This window comes from Canis aureus, chromosome 5 (assembly GCF_053574225.1).
Source record: "Canis aureus isolate CA01 chromosome 5, VMU_Caureus_v.1.0, whole genome shotgun sequence".
Taxonomy (NCBI): Eukaryota; Metazoa; Chordata; class Mammalia; order Carnivora; family Canidae; genus Canis; species Canis aureus.
Genome location: NC_135615.1, coordinates 2,870,792 through 2,890,713, shown reverse-complemented (window position 1 = coordinate 2,890,713; position 19,922 = coordinate 2,870,792). Strand labels below are relative to the sequence as shown.

At 37.2% G+C, this 19,922-nt stretch overlaps 1 protein-coding gene and 1 long non-coding RNA gene across 25 annotated transcripts in view; one reads left to right on the top strand and one right to left on the bottom strand.

Annotated features, from left to right (window-relative positions):
• PARD3 (par-3 family cell polarity regulator) overlaps positions 1–19,922 on the top strand; it is a 648,392-nt gene that overhangs the window by 19,256 nt on the left and 609,214 nt on the right. The gene's annotated exons all lie outside the window — the stretch shown is intronic.
• The window catches only part of LOC144313302 (uncharacterized), a 61,415-nt gene continuing 57,129 nt past the window's right edge, over positions 15,637–19,922 (bottom strand). Inside the window, exon 3 of the long non-coding RNA XR_013378981.1 lies at positions 15,637–16,016. This is a non-coding gene — a long non-coding RNA (uncharacterized LOC144313302). The remainder of the gene's footprint in view (positions 16,017–19,922) is intronic.

The window sequence follows — 19,922 nt, the reverse complement described above, 5'->3', positions numbered from 1 at the left end:
GAAGCAGTTCTTTTGAAGAACTCAGAGTTTAGCATTGGCTCAGACCACAGTTCCCTGAGGAAAAGTGCTGGCCCAGGCTGATGTGCTGGTGTGCCCTCCTGCAGAGGGCAGAGCTAGGGCTTCTGTGGCAGTGTCACTACTCTGAGGGTGTCAGGCTGGCAAGGGGGGTTTGGGAGGTTTGCAAGCCCTGGTTTGGCTAGGTCACAGAGACTCAGGCCAGTTGCTCCTGCTTGTGACTGTCAGGGCCACCCAGACTTAACTTGGGGTGGTCTGAACTGCCTGGTGGCCTCCTGCAGAGCTGTTGCTCTGTGGTGACAGGTGCAGACTTCTGCCCCTTTCAGACTAGCATAGAACATTAAAACATGGTAATGCCTGCCTGGCCAGAGCATTTCCTATAATGTTCTTATAGAAAAAAAATTGTATTCTATATTGCCTAACTGAATAGAGGGAGAAGCACTTTAAAACAGAGTTAGTCTCTCACTTGCATTTGTTTCTTCCAGTGGAATTCTTTTATATTTTATGATGGTCTGAGATTATCAGCCAAAGTGTGTGTGTTCATGTATGTGTCATCTGAGTGTGTGTGTTCATGTTTCTGTATTTCCATGTGTGTCTGTGCACCATGTCTGCGTGCATGTGTGTCTGTGTATGTGTGTGCAGATGGGAACCTGGATAGAAGGGATTTTTGCAACTAAGTTTTCCAGTGAAAGATTTGGGATTAAAGTTATAGGCTATTTTTCAAATAATAAATGATTTTCTTATATAATTCTGTGAATTAAAGAAATGCTGTCAGTTTTTATATGGTTCAGTAAATCTTTAAAAAAATCTATCTTGGTTTTCATTGCTGGAATATTTAGGAAAAGACTTTGCAGCTTTTTCATTTTCTTCCCTCTGGTTCACTTTAAAGAGGGTGTTTACTATGTCCCCCTTTCCCCTTTGTTTTCTTACAACCACTGTATTGCATGAAGGCTGGCTCCTCAGCAGGACTGGCCATCAGAGACATCTGCTCCTGTGGGGTGTGGGGTAAATCAGGGCAGCGAAGAGCTTGCTCCCCTTATCATGGGGTAGGGCAAAGGCTCTCAGTTTTCATTCTCTGTCACTCTGAGCTAATCTGTCATGGCTGCTCTGTGCTCTTGCCAGCTAAATAATTTTCCTCCCCCCATAACCCCTGTTATTTATGTATCAGCATCATTACTGTGCATGGGTCCTTGGGGATCTGGCTGACTGGTAACTTAGTGCTGCCAGAGGAAGTGGAAGACAATATGCAAGTGTTTTATTTAAACAAATACATTCTACAATTTATTTTATTGGATTTTGTCCTTTGAATGAGAACACCACAAGTAATCCTATTACAATCTAGAAGCTGCTTGCTCACACCAGATTACAGGCTTCAGTGTGTTGCTGTTGCCTTTGAAAGCACATAAGTCTTTAATAAATGAGGCAACTTCCAGATTCATCAATAATTAACCAGGAATATGACAAGTTTTATCCCAACCCAAAGCTGCACAGTGTTTCAGACAATCTGCTCCTGCAGATGAAATCTCTTTGTACTTCATGATTCAGCATCCAGAACACAGGATTCTTCCACAGAGGCACTGCTTTGAATGGACATAATGAATGTTTTCTTGGGAAATGTTAAGGATTGTTTACAATAAAATAAACACATACGCAGAGAGAACTTGGAACGTACAGATGATTGTATAGAAGACAGTGTCATCCATCATTTCACTGTCCAGAATAATCTAAGATTTTAGAATTTATTTTCAGTCTTTTTGTCCGTGTATGGGTAAACACAGATGCTTTTTTAAACAGTTCAGATCATGATTCATATACAGTTCCTTACTTATTTTACTTGATATATTTGCATTTTCCCATTTAACAATTGTCATAATATATTTAAAGGCTGCATAGTATTTTTTGTACAGATATATACATATTTAGTTATTTGCCTTTTATTATAAATCTGTTTCCATATTTTTTACCATATAAAAATAGTATAATAATCTCAGTGTGTAAAATTTGGTTCACAGTTTGGATTATGTATTTAAGTTAGGTGTATAGTATTGGATGGGACATCATGAACATTTTTAAGGCTCTCAGTTTATATATTTTGCCAGTGTGCTTTCCAGAAAAGTTGTGCCAGCATACCTCTGGCTGGCATGGGAAGTTCCTTCCTGCCTTTGCTGGCACACCTCCTGGGTCAGTGCTGTGCATCCCTGGGCCCAGGAATGAGGGCTCCCCCCTCATTTGATTCATCTCTTAGCCAGGCTATAATTCCTGTATCTTTTCCTTGAAGATTAAATGAGAGATACATATGTAAAGGGTCTGATGTAGAGTTTGGCCCCAGGTAGGCAATGGTGCATGGTAGTTGTGATGCTCAATGATTTTATGTCCAGTGTCTGGATTCTTTCCTGTTAATGGACCAGAATGAAGAAGGGGGAAATAAAAGGTAACTACATCAATTTTTTTTTTTTTTTTTTAGTATTTTTTTATTTGGGAGAGAGTGAGGGAGCAAAAGGGTGGGGCATGGGAGGAGGGGCAGAAGGAGAGGGAGAAGCAGACTCCCCGCTAAGCGGAGAGCCCTCATGTGGGGCTCGATCCCAGGACCTTAAGATCATGACCTGAGCCGAAGGCAGATGCTTCACTAACAGAGCTACCCAGGTGCCCCCTCCATCAACATGTTCTATATTTTCAGGAGACACAAAGCACTTCTTTGAATGGGGATTCTATGTAAGACAGTTCAAAAACCATTGTTTAATATTAATAATAATAAAAAAAAAAGCCAACCCTTTCCTGAAAATTTTATGTAGAGTGCAATTCAAAGGTTTCCTGGTGTCCGGATAATTTCCCATCTGTTGACGTGGCCCATCTGTCTTTCTAGACCCTTGTGTGGGTCTGGCCTGGTTGGGGACTCTGTGCATGCCAAGTACCTCTTCACTTTGTGGTTTGGGTGTGGGATGACATTTTTCACGACTTCTCTGCTAGTCTGACTGGCTTAAGGCTATGGAGTCTATCTTTTGTCTCTCTAAGGCATATATTTCCTTTGCCTCTTTGGTCTTCAATGATTATTTCCATTGTTACTGAGACACAGAGGTGCAAACTCACTGCAGTGTTGTTGTAGCTGCTTAAATGTTCTCAACCCTTATTCAGACTGGTGGTAAAGTATGACTATTCTTAGCAGTTTCCTTGATAGCTGTTATTTGGCTTCACCTCCTGACTGAGGTAAATAACTTCATCTGCTTATCTGGTCCACACTTGTCTTTTGTTAAGATTCTGACATTTTGAAATCATTATTATTTTGTCCTTTTGCATCTGTGGTGCTTTCTGTCATTATATGTGAAAATTTGTCCTTGTTATCTATTGTGTTTGGGTTAATTTGTACTTTTTAGTACTATTCATATGAGCTGGGTTTAACCTTTGTATTTTTAGGGACATACTAGAAATGTTGGGATTTTTATTAAGTCTCCCAAGAATTGAGAAAAGATGTAAAAGACCTAGTAGTTTTTCAGTTATTTGACTCTGAGCTGGATGTGGTGCTACTTTTTAGACTCATTGTTTTAGAGAACTTTTTATTTTTATTTTTTTAGACAACTTTTTAAAAGTTTTGCAGCCACGTATACCTGTCTTTGGTCTTTGATGTACGTTAAATAATGATGCATATTAGTTGCTTTTTCTTTGTTACCTGCATGACATTTTTGGACTTCTAAAAACACAGCTATATATACATATTGGAAAAGAAATCTACAATCCTCAAACTTATGTTTAAGTTTTAAAAGTGTCCAAAGTAAGCAGTAAGCATCAGAAATGGATAAATTTTAAGTGGATCTTTAGAGCATGTTATTTAAATAGAAACATTAATTGGATCAGTGTGTGGATTTCATACACTGTTGCTCATCATACACTGGCAGGCCTCTCCATTCCTTTCTAATCCTCAGATGTAATGAGATGCCTATGACTATAGTTACTTTCTGGCCATTCATAAAATTGTTGGTCAGTCTTCTCAGGTGGCAGTGGTGTTTACAATGCCTTTAAGAATGTTAGAGGACTTATACCATTAACAGATGACTTGCCATTTCCCTTACAAGTACCATATGCTGGAAAATTTGTATTTGCACATCCAATGGGGTATTGTTTGTTCATTTGGGCTAGTCCAGTATTGAATGCTGTGCCTTCACTTAGCCACTTTTAATCGGTGGTTATAGGCCAGGGCTTTGAGCAGAACAAGAATAGTTCACAGAAAGAATCATGTGGGTTATCCTAAGCTTCTACAGGGGTATGGATTTCAAAGTACAAAATTAAGGAAATAAGGACAAAACTGTTGAAATTATGGATTTAGAATTTTGTTTCAAGCATAAATATGTGATACTTGTGCAAGTTTTTGGTGATTGAGGTCATTTGAGATTTGAAGAACTGTTCATTTTTAAAAGGATAAATCATTTCTCATTTGTGTAAATAAAAATGAAACCTAACATTCCATCCCATAGCTTCACTATGTGGACTGAAATGAATTTCCATTATCCAGTGTTACTATTTCCCAGTGGTTCTGATGAAGGAGAAAATCTAGTTGGTGACTAGATTTCTGGTATCAGCTTTTCCAAGAGGACATTCAGAGGTAAAGATTGAGGTGAATGAATACTAGTGACGTTAGCACTGTGATGCATGTAAGAGTTTCTTCATGCCCATGAAGAGTTGTGTCCCCACTTGATAGTGTGGGAAAGTTTAAGGTACTTATCAGAAGTTCCACAAGGTTATACAGAAGAGACAGGAAAAGGGAAGAAAATATTTTTGAAAGTATATTTGAAAATACCAGGAGAAAGCTTATCTCCTCTTAGACCTGCCTTTTTGTTGATACCCAGATAAGGTAGAGTAGAACACCCTAAAACATGTGGGTCCTTTTTCTCCTACCATATCACAAGGGCCTAGAATTTTCTTTCTTTAATTTTTATATATTGCTGTTTATTTTGTATGACTTAGAGGACTATTATTAACTTTTTAGAATACTTACTTTAAATATTAGAATGATGGTTATAAAACCCGCAGCTCCATAAACCACTTATAAGATGTGTGTTCATATGCTTACAAATAGTGAAAGGAATGCATTAAATGATTTGGAAACATACTTTAAGCCAATAATAATGTTTGTTTTAGAGTGATGGAATATGGGGGTTACCCCTCTTGTTTTAAAATTTTTATAATGTGGTTATATTTCTGTGTAAAACTGTAATCTCTTGCTTTTATCTTAAGTATGTTATAGGATTTGTTATAATCTTAAATAATAACACACACACCCTGAGGCAATTATTCCAAATTAAAATCGAAGTCAGGGCGGGGGGTGGGGGTGACTGGGTGGCGGGCACTGAGGGGGGCACTTGACGGGATGAGCATGGGTGTTATTCTGTATGTTGGCAAATTGAACACCAATAAAAAATAAATTTATTATTAAAAAAATAAAATCAAAGTCAGAAATATTCACACATTTACATAAATGTACTTTGAAGAGAATATTTAGAAAGCAAAATTTCTATATGGGAGTTCTATCATTCAGTGTGTTAAACTCCCGAATTAATACTTTGTACCTGTTGTTCCTTCAGGTTGGCTCAATCAAATCTTAACTTTTAGTGCATTGACAAGCAGGATATTCTTTTTTTTTTTTTTAATTTTTTTCTTTTTAAATTTATTTATTCATGATAGTCACACTGAGAGAGAGAGAGAGGCAGAGAGAGACACAGGCAGAGGGAGAAGCAGGCTCCATGCACCGGAAGCCCGACGTGGGATTCGATCCCGGGTCTCCAGGATCGCGCCCTGGGCCAAAGGCAGGCGCCAAACCGCTGCGCCACCCAGGGATCCCGACAAGCAGGGTATTCTTAAAAATGTTTTAAACTAAGGTTTAAATGCTCACTTTATGTCCTTGTTGGAATAAAGTTGGTATATAGGGGGAAATAGATTAAACTTTGTAAATTGTTGGTTGAGAGTAACAACATTTTATGGTAGGGAAAATAATTCTTAGTATTACAAGTCTTCAGATTAGCCAGAAGTGGAGTGCTCAACTCTTAAAATGTTTTGATGTTGAGAATTGTGGGGTTCCCCCTGAGGGTGTTGCGGTCCTCTTTCAAGATTCCACAGGGGCCCTTTCTCCCTCGGTTCATAGCACTGGTGGAGGCTGAGTGCTGCTGCCTCTGCTCCCCTAGAGCCTCTCCGCTCTGTAATGAGTACAAGGACATGCTCCTCTCACACTGCTTGATCAGATGTGTTTGGGTTACATACTATCCTTAAGTCAGGCCCCCATAATTTGTTAATGTCTTCTTCTGCTAGACGCAGTTGGATCCAGAAGCTAGCTGGGATGATATTTGAAGGAAAATTATGTGATAATAGTTGAGTCAAGATGTATTCCCTCACTTTGATCTCTTTACAAGTTAAAAATATCTAAAAATTATAGCAACTGTGTCATAATTTCTCAGTAGGTGCCAGATTTAGGCATCACCTTTTAGAGTGCTTAAGCACTGTGAAGAGAAAATTTCATTAATTATACAGTTTTGTTTTTATAAAAAGTTCAAAAACATCTCTACAGTTACCTTGTGATTGCTCAGTCCATATAGTTTAGTTCTGGATTATCTCGTGTAGCTCAGTGTTCTCTCATGAGAGAGAAGTTCGCATGTTGGCTTTTTTACTCTGTACAACTGTGAGTGCTGGTGATATTTTCTATCTTTTACGGTCTGTATATAGTACAGAGCATTGTGCAATTGTTAATTTCTGTTCTTCTCCCTGCCCCCAACTTTTCTTCCCAGAAGCCCCTTTTTATTCAGGAACAAATAATTGAAGTTTAGGAAAAGGCATGGTATATTTAGAGAATTGGATCCAACTTGGTTTTAACATTATATTATAAAATCATACTAACCTTCTCTGTGGTCAGACTCTTGGTTTTCCAAGTTTTCTCTTGTTAATTTCCCTTTTGAATCAAGTGTTAGCTCTGAAAGAAACCGAAGTCTGGCGGTCCTCTCGATTCTGCTCTTTTTTTCCTAATGTGGAAACTATAAGAAACCAATAAAAAGAATGGGAAGTGACTATAGAACAGACAGGAAATACCAGTTGCCCTGGCCAAGCACCACAGCTCATCCCAGGGCTGCGGTCCTGGTCAGAGAGGTGAGTCAAATACCACAACTGCCTCCTGTGAGGCCTCTGCAGCTGTGAGGGCCAGTCACTGCTTGTGTCATCCAGACTCCCTGATGTGTGCACATGTGGCCTCGGTGTGGCCTGCACAGCTAGGTGAGAAAGGGTGCCCTGAGCCCCTCCACGGTGCACAGCTTTATTTGGATGGTGAGCTGGAACTGAGAAGTGTGGGATGAAAGCGTGATCTGCCCCAAGTTCAAGAAAAATACAAAATAAGCAGAAGCACATCCCTTCAAATAGAGGAAATCTTGAGTTGCTTTTATGTCCTCCTAATAGCTGTGTGAAATAATATCTTGCAGTTTAACCTTAACATTGAATTTCAGCTCCTTTTTATGTGTGACATTGTAAATGTTAGTTTTCAGTATTTCCTTGTTACAGTGTATTGTATCCCACATCTGCGCTGATTATTGTTCTTTGTTAGGAGTCTTGTTTTACCCAGAGAAACATAACAGAAAAATAATAGCAATTTTGAACTGTAGCTGTCCCCCTTTTTATTTTAAAAGTAATGGCTTCTGTAAAAACTGCGGCAGGAGAAAAGAAGGGGGCGTACTGTTGTTCCTGGGCATAAAATAGGCATGAGACCAAAGAAGACTGAATTTCCACTTAGCAATGATCTTATTAATGAATCCCAGTAGAGTTTTAACAGCAGAGCAGGATTTCCTGGTTTTGTGATTCTCAATAACCTCCAATAAATAGTTCCTTTAGCATAGTACTCATATGACATCTGATTATAGGCTTGTAATAATTAGATGTTTGTCCCCAGAAAAAATTGCCATAAAAATTTATTAATAGTGTGAGGGAAGTGCTTGCGCACCTTATTATGTAAATTATTATGTTATAGTCTATGTCATTCCAAAAATGTTTGAGCAAGTATTGAACTAAATCTTCAAGAATTCTATCATAAACTAACACTTGGACTTACAGAGAATACTCACATAGCACCTAACAAATTATACCCACACTTCTGTTGTTGAAAAGGTCTCAGGGGAAGAAATAGAAAACCAAGTGAGTATTTGGTGATTGGTTTATCAAGGGCAAAATGGATATTTTATAAATATGTATCAGCAATTTTAAAACAATTCATATGAAAGATACAGAATTAAAATGAACTTATGTTTCCATGGGGGGGGGGTGGTGGTCACCAACAGGTGTAAGGCATCTTCTGTGGAATGAGGATGATGGAGAAAAGTAGGAGAATGTGATGGGGAATATTGATTTCACATGTCACTCAGTGGCATTGATGTCATTGTTCATCTCTAAGGATCTGAATCAGCTAGAAGGGATCCAAGAAGACAGGGATCCAAGAAAACTGTAGAAGAATTTTGCCTGTGTGTAGAAATTTCTCTAAAATGGGAATATCTTCCTCAAAGTGCTGAGAGAGCCAATGTTGGATTTTTGTACGTATGAACCTCATTAGGGTAGTATTTTCAGTTTTATGTTATACTTGAGATTTTATAGCACAGGAGTGTCTTCTGCTTGCACTGTCTGCATCTCATTTCATAAAAGTAGTCGATGCAATGGGTTTCTACTAGCAAATTCAGAAACTGATGATTTCTGCATAGTTACTTTATGTTACTTGGTGACTGTAACTTTATATTAATGTTGATTGATTACATATACTGTGTATCCTGTAGGATGCTAGCTTTTTCTAAGTCAGAATCTGACAACTTTGTCAATTAGTTGTTTGGCTGTCCTCTGAGCAAAAATACTGGTCTGCCTCACTTTGAAGAAACTTGCTGGATGAAAGGGAGATGGATTTGTTTAAAAAAGGTACGCCAAGAAGAATATCAGATTAGGTCTTTTAAAAAAGAACAAACTCTTTGTTACAAGTACAGTTTGTCATTTATATTGGTGCAACATCCATATAATTCCCCTTATAATTTATAGAGTAGAATTTAGAGTAGTAAGGAACCTAACAGGTTGCTTCCAAATAGGTAGACCTTCTGAACAGTATAGACATTTTCTCCACCATGCCTTTGCTGGGGGATAATGCCTATGCTGATATGCTCAGCACCATTTAAAGGAGCCAGTTCTAAAGATTAACAGTTTTTATTGGAAAATGCTCTGTTGGTCTGATACTTTATACCCTTGCTAATTCATGTTGTTTGCCACTTAGCAACACAGATCTAGTCTCTTCTCCTTCCTTTATAATTACCAGTTCTTGAAGCTAGGGACCCATGATGAGATTGAGGTAGCACAGTGATATTGCTGACTCCTTGCCAGAAGAGTGGATTTGAACCAGCTGTTGTTGTCTTATGTCTGTCCTCGGTCCAAGGGGTTTAGAATAGAGCAGATTAGAAGCAGACCTGGAGGTTACCTGGGCACCTCCCCACTTCCTTGCCCCTTTACAGGTGAACCTCGTGAGACCCCACAAACTTAAATATATTGCCCAAAGCCACACATGCTGGCTTTGAGTTTAATGACTTCTCTTTCAGGTCTGGATTCAATAATGAAAAGCTACTTTAATGACCAAGTTGTAAAGTTGCTAGTTTTTGTTTGTGAGTATGATTTTGACTTGTTTGAATGCCCAAGGATATTTACTATTCATTCAGTGTTACCACGTGATATGGTAATAGTAACTTGGAGAATTGTGAAAAGCACTTTTTGACATTTGACAACCATATTATACAAAAGAGGAGGCTATTTTCATGAACTTGCCTTAATGATCCCAGGTAGGGAACAGTCGTCACTCTTTGCTAATACTTACAGAGTTCACTGGAATCTGCTTCTGGAGTAGTAAGTTTTGGAGGCTTATGGACATGGGGTTTGGAACCATTACTTAACTGTGGGACCTTAGGTTACTCAACCATTGAGTGGCAGTTTTATTTTTTTATTTTTTTAAGTCTGGGCACGGCTTACGTCTGGAGAATGTTGGAGAACCAACCTCTATCTTAGAGCCATGCATGAAGCATGCGGTGGTTACCCTGTAGGGTTCTCTTCCTTGGGAGAGGGTATACCGCTCCTCTTGAGTTTCTGCCCTTTTACCTGATCTCATGGTCGTGACTCAGGGTATCAGTCATTAGTGAATTAACAAATGCACATCTCCTACTGTGTTCCTGGTGCTAGTGAAGTGAAGATGCTCCCCACCCTCAGTCCAGTGAGAAACAATCACAGCAAAGGTGGAAAGTGGGATAGGAGACACATGGATGCTATTGTCATGGGGACACAGTGAAGGCCTTCTTAAGCTTTTTCCAGGCTGATGATAAGACGTTGACCTTGGAGGAGTCCTCCAGGAGAAGGGAGTGGGTGGTGCAGGGAAGCTGCTTGCAAGGGGGTCTTAGTGTCAAGCAGAATTAGTAATTGCTTTACAGCAGGAGTCTTTGAAGGTTCTAAAGTGGGGGAATGACACAAAATCACTGAAAATGCCTTGGAAATTTTCTTTTTTTTTTTTTTTAAGGGACAGAGAGGCTACTAATTTTCTGTTCATACTGTTACTCCTTTTCTAGCTTTTCAAGTTCTTCTGTTATAAAAAAACAAGAGAAAATATGATTGGTTAATAATAGCTTACATCTCCACCCTGCAGCTTATATCTTTCTTCCTCCAGATACAGCTTTAGAACCTTACTTTTCTCTACTTAATAATAAAAAAAATTGCTGGTGCACTTCAGCTAATTCTGGGATTTATCTTACTGACAAAGTTCTTTGTGGTTCCCACCACATTTTTGTTTCCTCCTTGGCTGTGTGCCTGCCTCTTCAAGTTTTAGATATGTTGTTTTAAAAACTGAGCTACCCAGTTACATTAATTGCCTTGGGTGATGCTGTCTGGTGTTTCTCATATTGTCATATTTTAGTGTCTCCTTAGACACAAAAGCAGCAGTCTCTTTTAGGAATGTAATAAATACTTTTTAGACTTCTCAAAATTCATTCTGTAGAGTCTAGAGACAGTGTCTGCTGTGTTTATCATTCCATTGTCTTGTTATTAGTTTCAAAATTGTGTTCTCATTTTCTTCCAGGTTTGTAGACTTCCTGACTGCCTAGTTCTTTTTTGGTCAGAAATATGGATGAATTTGATTTCATTCACACTTTTCCAAAATTTCTCCAATGAACCTATGTTTTGTTAAGGAGTGAAGTATTATTGGGGCACCTGGGTAGCTTCAGTGGATGAGTGTTTGCCTTTGGCTCAGGGCATGATCCTGGGGTCCTGGGATCCAGTCCCACATCGGGCTCCCTACAGGGAGCCTGCTTTCCCTCTACCTATGTCTCTGCTTGTTTCTGTGTGTCTCTCATGAATAAATAAATAAAATCTTAGAAAAAGCAAAATATTACTAATTAAAAAGAATGAAGTTGAGGATGATAACTTATTGCTTCTTCTGAGGCAAGTTGAGAATTCTTATGACATGCTTTTAAAATTTTAGAATGATACCTTGAATTTCCCCTTAAATCTTGATTTTGTACAGATTTGTGGTTAAAAAATAAAGTTATATATATTTCTTTGGTTTCTTTGGACAGTAAACGCCTTCCTCTTATTTGTATCCACATTTCATACTCCCACAAGTACATATAGCATCTCCTTTATAATACAACTTATGAGCATTGGCAGCCTTGCCTTCCACTTCCCTGTCCAGTCTTGGTCTCTATTTCTATTATGAAGAAATTTGTTCTTTTTTAATAGTCAGTCTTGGTCTAATGGCACATGGAGGTGAGAGAACTGCTGTATATGGAGCAGTTTCTCTGCCACATTAACCTTGAACTACTGGCTACTATGCTACTTCTTTCTGTGTTGTACAAGTCTCCAGAATAAAAGGATTTTGGAGTTAAAAAAGAAATCCCTTCACTTTTTCCTCAAATTGCATTTCCTTTTCTCTGGTTGGCCTTTGTCTTCAAAGCAGTGATTTTCAAAGCATAATTACTGACAGGCCTTAAATGTCCATGCAGAACCTGTCTTGGATACTTCCATTTCATAGAACTGTTCTTTCACTTTTAAAAAACTAAGTAAAATTTTAAGAGTTGCTGGAATTTGTATCTATAAATGAAAAATTTTTGTCAGATTTGAGTTCAGTCTTCTAAGGTCTGGATGTCATTTAGCAAGGTTGCAAAAACAATGACAGATATGTACGTGCAGAGAGTTTTAATTCAAGTAATTTCTGAGAAGGATGTTTTAGCTATATTACAGCAGTGTGGTCTTGACTCGGTTGAGGATTTCAATTGCTGCATTTGTTTTGTCTTTAAATTATAAATTCATTTGATTTCATCATTATCACTTTACAGTGGCATTGTATCGTGTGCATTTAACTTATGCTAATTTAACTATCAATGTTTGTTTAAAAATAATTAGCTTTTTTTCCCCCCCACACAACATTCCTTTAAATATAAGCCAGACCCATTTCTTTGGGTTTCAATCAAAGAAACAGCAATCTGTTCCAACACTACAGGAAAAACTGGCAGCATAGGGCTTTGTAGAGAGAATGCAGTACTCAGAAAATCACATGTGCTGTACTGGTGTGGTCTTTTAAAATAATTTTCAAGGTTAATTTTGTCTTAGCTTTAGCCTTGATTTTAGAAGCCAGGCCTTTCATGAAAGATGACTCCATGTAGTTTGTTGTGAATTCTTTGGCCAGATCTATAGGATGTAGCAATGTACTTTATTATCAGCTGTATTTGGGGATTATACTTTTCTAATAATGAGAACTTAAGCCAAGTGTGGTTTGTTTTTCAAATATGAATCATCCACGACCTATTTCTAAATAGATGGATATTTTTCACCAATTTGTTTATAGTTACAGTCCTTTTTTGTCATTTGAGTTTGTTTGCTATTCGAAAGTAACAGCGGTTGAGAAATATGGGCTGTGTTAAATAAAGAGCCTCTGGTTTAAAGTAAAGCACGTTTTGTTTCCCAGAAGTGGGAGTCCCTGGGAATAGTGACATGTTGTTTACTTCTGAACATTTACCCAACTGATCAGTTATAAAATGAAGTCTCTATTCTTCTTCTAATATGAAAGCTTCTAATTGAAAATGCAAGGCACTTATGGGGCACTTTTACTCCATCAAACTAATGAGAAGAACGTTAAGGGCCCAATGGATGCTTAGCCAAGGACTCAAATGGGCACTTCACAAAGGAGGGAATTAACCAATAAAAAGCCATGGGAAAACATTGAATAAACCTAGTATTCAAAGACTGACAAATTAAAATATTATTTCTTTTTCTTTTCAATTGGCAAAACAAAAAAATGCTTAATACATGTGATGCTGTGAAATTACAGTGACCTGTTGCATTTGGTCACTGCTAGTGTGCAAAAGTGTACATCTCTTTTGGAAAGCAGTTTGGCAGGATTATCAAGATCCACAAGCTTGTTTATACCCTTTCAGTCCTCTGGAATACTGTCCTCTGGGATATTGTTTTATCCCTTAGAAAGTGAAATTATGAGTGAAGGTATTTGCCAGTATTTAAAATTTGAAAACATCGGAATGACTTCAAAGGTCCAGTAGCAGGCAAATGATATGTAAGCCACAGTTTATCTTTTGGAAGAAATAATATGTAGCCATTAAATGGATTTAATAACTATAGAACAAAATGATAAAAGGTTATGCTAGGTTAAGTGAAAAAAGGTACAAAATTAAATGTTATAATTAGAACAATGTTAAACATGCTATAGCTAAGGTAATACCAAATGTTATTTGTTGAGGGGTGGAAGGTTTTATTAGATGTTATTTTCTATTATGTGTATTTTCTATTAGATGTTATTAGATGTATTTTCTATTTTTTTGTTTATAGTTTTTTTTTTTTGTTGTTTATAGTTAAAATCTTCATCAAGGTAAAGAGAACATTAAAGAATTAGATAAGGCCATGGTAGGATGAAAATGAGATGCTGGGAATGACTTTATTCTTTATCCAAGGGAATGTATGAGCCTCTTTTGATGTGCCGCTGAGTTCTGCCAGCAGTTCAGTTGCTTTGTAAATGGTTATAGCTTTTCTAGATGCCTTCGTATGAATGAGAAGTAATTTTGATGGTTAAATTAACATGTTAAAGTCCTATTTTAAAAGCTCAAATTCCATCTGGTGAGTGCGTCTGTATTTGCAAAGGTATTTATTGCAGCTTGTTTGTTCTACTGAGAATACTGGAACCATGTAGAAATAGACTCCCCCCACCCCCCACTAAGTATTTTAGAGTAAATCTTTTAATCATCATATGTTTTTGACTCTTACTCCTTATTTTAAGGCTTCAGATTATTTTTATTTACTTCATATGCAGAGATATTGACTTAACTTTGATAGTTGATATCAACATGTAAAAAAAGATTAAAAAATATTTAATTTATTTATTCTTGAGAGAGGCAGAGACACAGGCAGAGGGAGAAGCAGGCTCCTTGCAGAGAGCCCGATGTGGGACTCAATCCTGGAACTCCAGGATCAGACCCTGAGCCAAAGGCAGACACGCTCAACCGCTGAGCCACCCAGAAGTCCCTAAAAAAAGATGTGTAGTATGTAATTAATGGCTCATACTTTTAAGGAAATAAACAGTATTTTTGCCCTTTTTCTATAGTACACATCTCTCAAAGAGATCCAATCCTCATTAAATAAAAAGTTCACACATAATGAAGGTTGAAATTTGTACAAATGCTTATTTATACAGTATAGGTGGATTTTAGCTAAAAAAAGAGGTATGTTCACTCCATACATTAGTGACCTCCCACTTATATTTTTATTTGTACTACAAGAAACTTAAAATGTTATAGAGAAAATGTGACTTTGATAAAACCATATAGAAACTTTTAATGGTTGTGTTTTTTTTTTTTTTTTTTTTTTTGTCTTTAGTGAGGAACTAGTGTATGTATGAGCCATTTGTAGTGCATTTTCTGCATTTTTGTTTGTGGGTGATGTGTGTATTTTAGTGCAAGAGTTACTTTAGCCAGCAGGCATAGTGGTCATTCATTGTTTAGTGACATATTTTTCATTTAAATTTACATTGAAAAACTTCATCACTGAATGAAATTTACTTTTGGGAGATGAGGAAAAGAAATGGAGGATCTGAGTCCTGCTTAGGGTAGATTCTTTGCTGCATTTCTACTCTTTTTTTATAGGCTTTTTTTTTTTTTTTTTTTTACTTGAGTATCTCTGCATGATAAATGAAAACAAGAAAAAAAAAAAAAAAAAACAAGAAACTCCCATCTGTTGGTTCAGTAGATGTTTGTTGAGCATTTAGTAGATACCAGACACTTTGAGTGCTTAGAGATAAGTGGTATGCTAGCACTAGGGTATTTTAGAGGATATTTTAGAAAATAAAATGAAATGTTACTTCTAGAGCATAATAATTGGCATATTATAAGACCTACGTTTTAAAAATTAGTGAGGGACACACTACTCTTATTGGTATAACATTTGATATTAAAAAAAAATCTGAATGAGGGATCCTTTTTTCTCCCATCTACAAAAGGAAGAATTTACCAATCTTTACTGAGTTGGGTGAATTTTGGTACCAATTTAGAAGAGATTCCTTGTCTTGCAGGCTCAACCAGTCATTTCTTACTTGTCAGTATATTTATTGATTCCTCATTGGGCTTGTTTAAAAGGGTTCAAAATACAGTCATTATCCTGATGGATCTCTAACAGTAGAAGAGAAGAAGGTAAAATGAAAGGTAAAGGTGAAAAGGAATTCTCTCAGGATTTTTTGGGACACAGCTCTGTAGCTTTGGCTTCATGGAGGAAGTGGGACTTGTCCTTGAAGATTACACATTATTTGAGTAACAAATTTCAGGTCAGGAGACAAGTCTGAGCAACTTGGAATCTGTAAGTTACAGTGAGCTTTAGTTTGCAGACCAGAGGTACAGAGGGTAATTGTTGGTGGTCATGGAAGGTAAGGTAGGAAAGAGTGTGGCAGATCTTATAAGCCGACTTCAGAATTTCTTCCTTCTTTCCTAAGAAATGGGAAATTAAAAAAAAAATTGAGATATAGTAGACATACATCATTCCTTTTAGGTATACAACATCATGATTTGATATTTGTGTATTTGTGAAATGACTGCCACAATAAGTCTAGTTAACATTCATCACACATAGTTATAATTTTTTTCCTTGTGATGAGAACTTTTAAGATCTATCTTTTTAGCAACTTTCAAATAATACAGTATTATTAACTATATTTACCATGCTATATATTACATCTCCAGGACTTATTTTTTAACTGGGAGTTTTGACCACCTTCCACCCATTTGCCTACTCCTGACCTCTGCCTTTGGCAGTCACCAATTAGTTCTCTATAAGTTCATTAAAAAAAAAAAACAAAACTTTTCTAGAGCAGTGCTTCTTGAACTTCAGTGTATATACTGGTAATCTTATCAAAATACAGATTCTGATTCAGCAGGTCTAGGGTGGGATTGAGAGTCTCCATTTCAAACAAGTTCCCAGGTGATGCCTTTGCCACTGGACCTTTAATGGTCAGGAGTAGTAAGGCTCTGCAGGAGGTACACTTCTACTTAAATTACATACTTTGAAAATTATTCATTTTTTGATGGTTGAAAGGAACATCATTGCTCCAGGTTTTTAGTGTTATTTTAATATTGCTGTGAAGGCAGATTTTGTTTGCTGTGTGCTTTCCTTAGTGCTGAAACATCAAAAAGAATCTCTCTCCCCCTTTCTTGAGCTTACACTACAGAAATATTAATACTTAGGAAAAGTTTTACCCATTAAAATAAACTTGACATTTGCATAGTGATACTTCCCACTGTTGAAGAAACTAACATTGTTGTTTAATAGCTTTTAATAAAAAGACAGTGTGTTTCCAAATGATTCTTGCCAAGTTGTAATTAAGAGTAGACCCAAGAAAAAATTAGGGTTTATTTTAATAGTTTCAAATAAAATGGCTTTCTTTTATTTCAAATAAAGTATTTCACAGGAATGAAATATCCTGTAAAAAATTTTGGAATTAGTGAATTTTTAAAAAAGATTTTATTTATTTCTTAGAGAAAGAATGCAAACACACAAGTGGGGGGAGGGACAGAGGAAGAGGAAGAAGAGGCCGACTTCCCTTCCCACTGAACTGGGAGCCCGGACTCTAATCATGACTGAGATCATGCATGACCTGTGCCAGAGGCAGCCACTTAACCAACTAAGCATCCCAGATGAGTGAATTTTATTTTGTTTTGTTTTATTTATTTTAAAAAGATTTTATTTATTTATTCACGAGAGACAGAGAGAGAGAGGCAGAGACAAAGGCAGAGGGAGAAGCAGGCTCCATGCAGGGAGCCCGACGTGGAACTTGATCCCAGGACTCCAGGATCCCACCCAGGCTACCCTAAGATGAGTGAATTTTAAAACATTAGTATGTATCTGTCATAATTTGGTGCCAAATGATTTGAAGCAAAAATGATTGTAAGTAGCTGCCTAAGAAAGTAATCGTGGGTAGAGAATGAAATTTTTCTTTCTTAGAGAAGTTGGTTTCTGATTATATCTCTTTAGGGAAATATCCATAAATAGGCATTTTAAATAAAGGGAAATATACAGAAATTGATTTTAAAATAAAGTCAAAATCTTGACTTTAAAAAGTCAAGAAAGCGTTAAATTAATTCAGCTTTCCACATCCATTTTCATTGAGATCCTCATATGTTTTGGAAAAATTTACTCTGTTTATTGCTTTGTCACTTACATTTAAGGTGCTTTAGATACTTACAAGGTATTGCTAGTGGACACTAAAAAGGCTGACCTAATTAAATTGATGTCTACTTTTTACTGTATTAAGAGTTCTTTAGGAGGTGGAGGTCAAACTTGAACTCTGTCTTTGACTTGTGTAATTGTGGATCCATTTCAGAATATTAAATGCTTTTAAGTTCTGTAAAACAAAGTTGGATTATTTTCCATTTACATTTATCATATACTTGAATCTCTCAGGGACCAATTTGATTTTTGGCAACTTTATTGTAGTTGTTTGTGTTCAAACATCAAGTGTAGTTATTTTTGTCCTGGCTATTATGAAAAGTTACACACTCAAGTTATTAGTGTCATCCATCCTTAGTGGCAACAACCAAACCATATATATATATACGAAGTCAGCTGTTTAATGTAGTGAACATCTTCCTTGCACCCTGGTTCATTTAGCACTGAGAGCTGATGGACCAGACTGCCTGCCAACTGTTTTAGCAACTGCTTCAATAGCAAATGTGGGAAATGTCCCCCTAAAAGAGAGTTTCGGGGAGATTGGCTGCCTTGTGAGAATAGGCTTCAAACCTGGTAATATGCATTGTGTAAGATCTGTTTATATCATTTGATCCTATTTATATCCAATCATATTCACTTAGGTTATTCATTTAAATACAAATGGGCTTGAGTGTCTGTCTTGTGCAGGTATTATACTCTGATGTGAGTTGAGCTTGGGTTTTAATATATTCCTGCTGTAGAACTGACCCCAGCATCATGGAGTCTTTAGAGAAAGCAGAAACCCTTAAAGGTGCATCCTTGAGCTTTGCTAGTCAGTATGAGTATAGGTGGTCCTGCCTCCCATACTCAAGAACTTCCTTGGTCTTCATTCTCCTTTGTGAAAGAAAGGATCCCCGCTTTTCTAACCAACTGCCAAGGGCTGACCTGAGTTGTTTCCAAGTGTGACTGACCTTCGCAGGCTTATCCCGTGAGCTGTTAGGAAATAGTGTCATTTTAATTCGCTGTATTTCTGTGAAGCTCCATTAAACAAAGTATGAGCTCACTCTGGAAAAATTCCTTTCTTTCTACCTTAAAGGACAGGATATTCATTTCTATCAGATCAATTCTTTTAAAAACACTGCCTGGACATGCGTGTGTATTTGCCTAAGCATCGATAGCTTCATAAAATACACCACAAAATTGAAAATAGTTAGTGAAAACTGTTCCTTGGCTGGTACCAAAGCAGACACCGAAGAAAAGCCAGCAAGTGTTGGTTAAGACTTACATGGGTAGGACTAGCTTTTGTTATTTTTCTTTCTCAGTTCTTATGTATTTTTTGTTTAAAAAAATTGTTTTGTGTTAACAGCATGGACAGAAATACCCTAATTGTGTGGGTACTCTACAGAGTAGACCCAAGAAAAAAATTAGAGTTTAATAGTTTCAAATAAAATGGCTTTTATTTCAGATAAAATATTTCACAGAATTGAAATATCCTGTAAACTTAAGATACAATTTATGTGCCCTCTCTAATTTACTTTGAGAGCAAAAATTCTGGATAAGGTTCCTGTGGTCAGGGTGGGGTGTGTGAGCCATCTGTCCAAAGTTACATGCTTATTAAATAGCAAGTGAGCTTTGACTCTAGGTCTGTTGCTTTCTGTCTGGCAGTCATCTTGATCCTGTGAGAATTGCAGCTCCAGTCACATGGTTCACCTGCTCTAAAATGTTCATGGCTTCCGTTTACCTGCAAACTGTTCCTCCTGACACTCAGGGCTATTCTAATGAAAAGTTGGGGTGAAAGTTACTTTATCAAATCCGGATACCGCTACATACAGGGTACTTAGTAGAGGTTGATGGGATGAGTCACATTTCAAAGCTGTGTACTCAAGGTGTTTATGAACCAGCTAAGGGCTGGAGGTACAATATCAGTTCAGAAATACTTAGAATATAGGCAAAAAATGATACATATAATCAAAGGTAGAAAGTGCTTTTGCAGTTAAAAGGCATTGATTGGTTGTAACCTGGAAAACCTTTGGAGGGAGATGGCATTAAATTGATCCTAATGGAAGTACAGATATATGGGCATGTTGGCTGGGATAATAGCAAGGGGAACCACAGAAATGAAAGGATGGCTTTTGTTTGAGGTGCAGGGAAGATTTGGCTGGATAAAACAGCAGCAGGTGGAAGATGAGGCT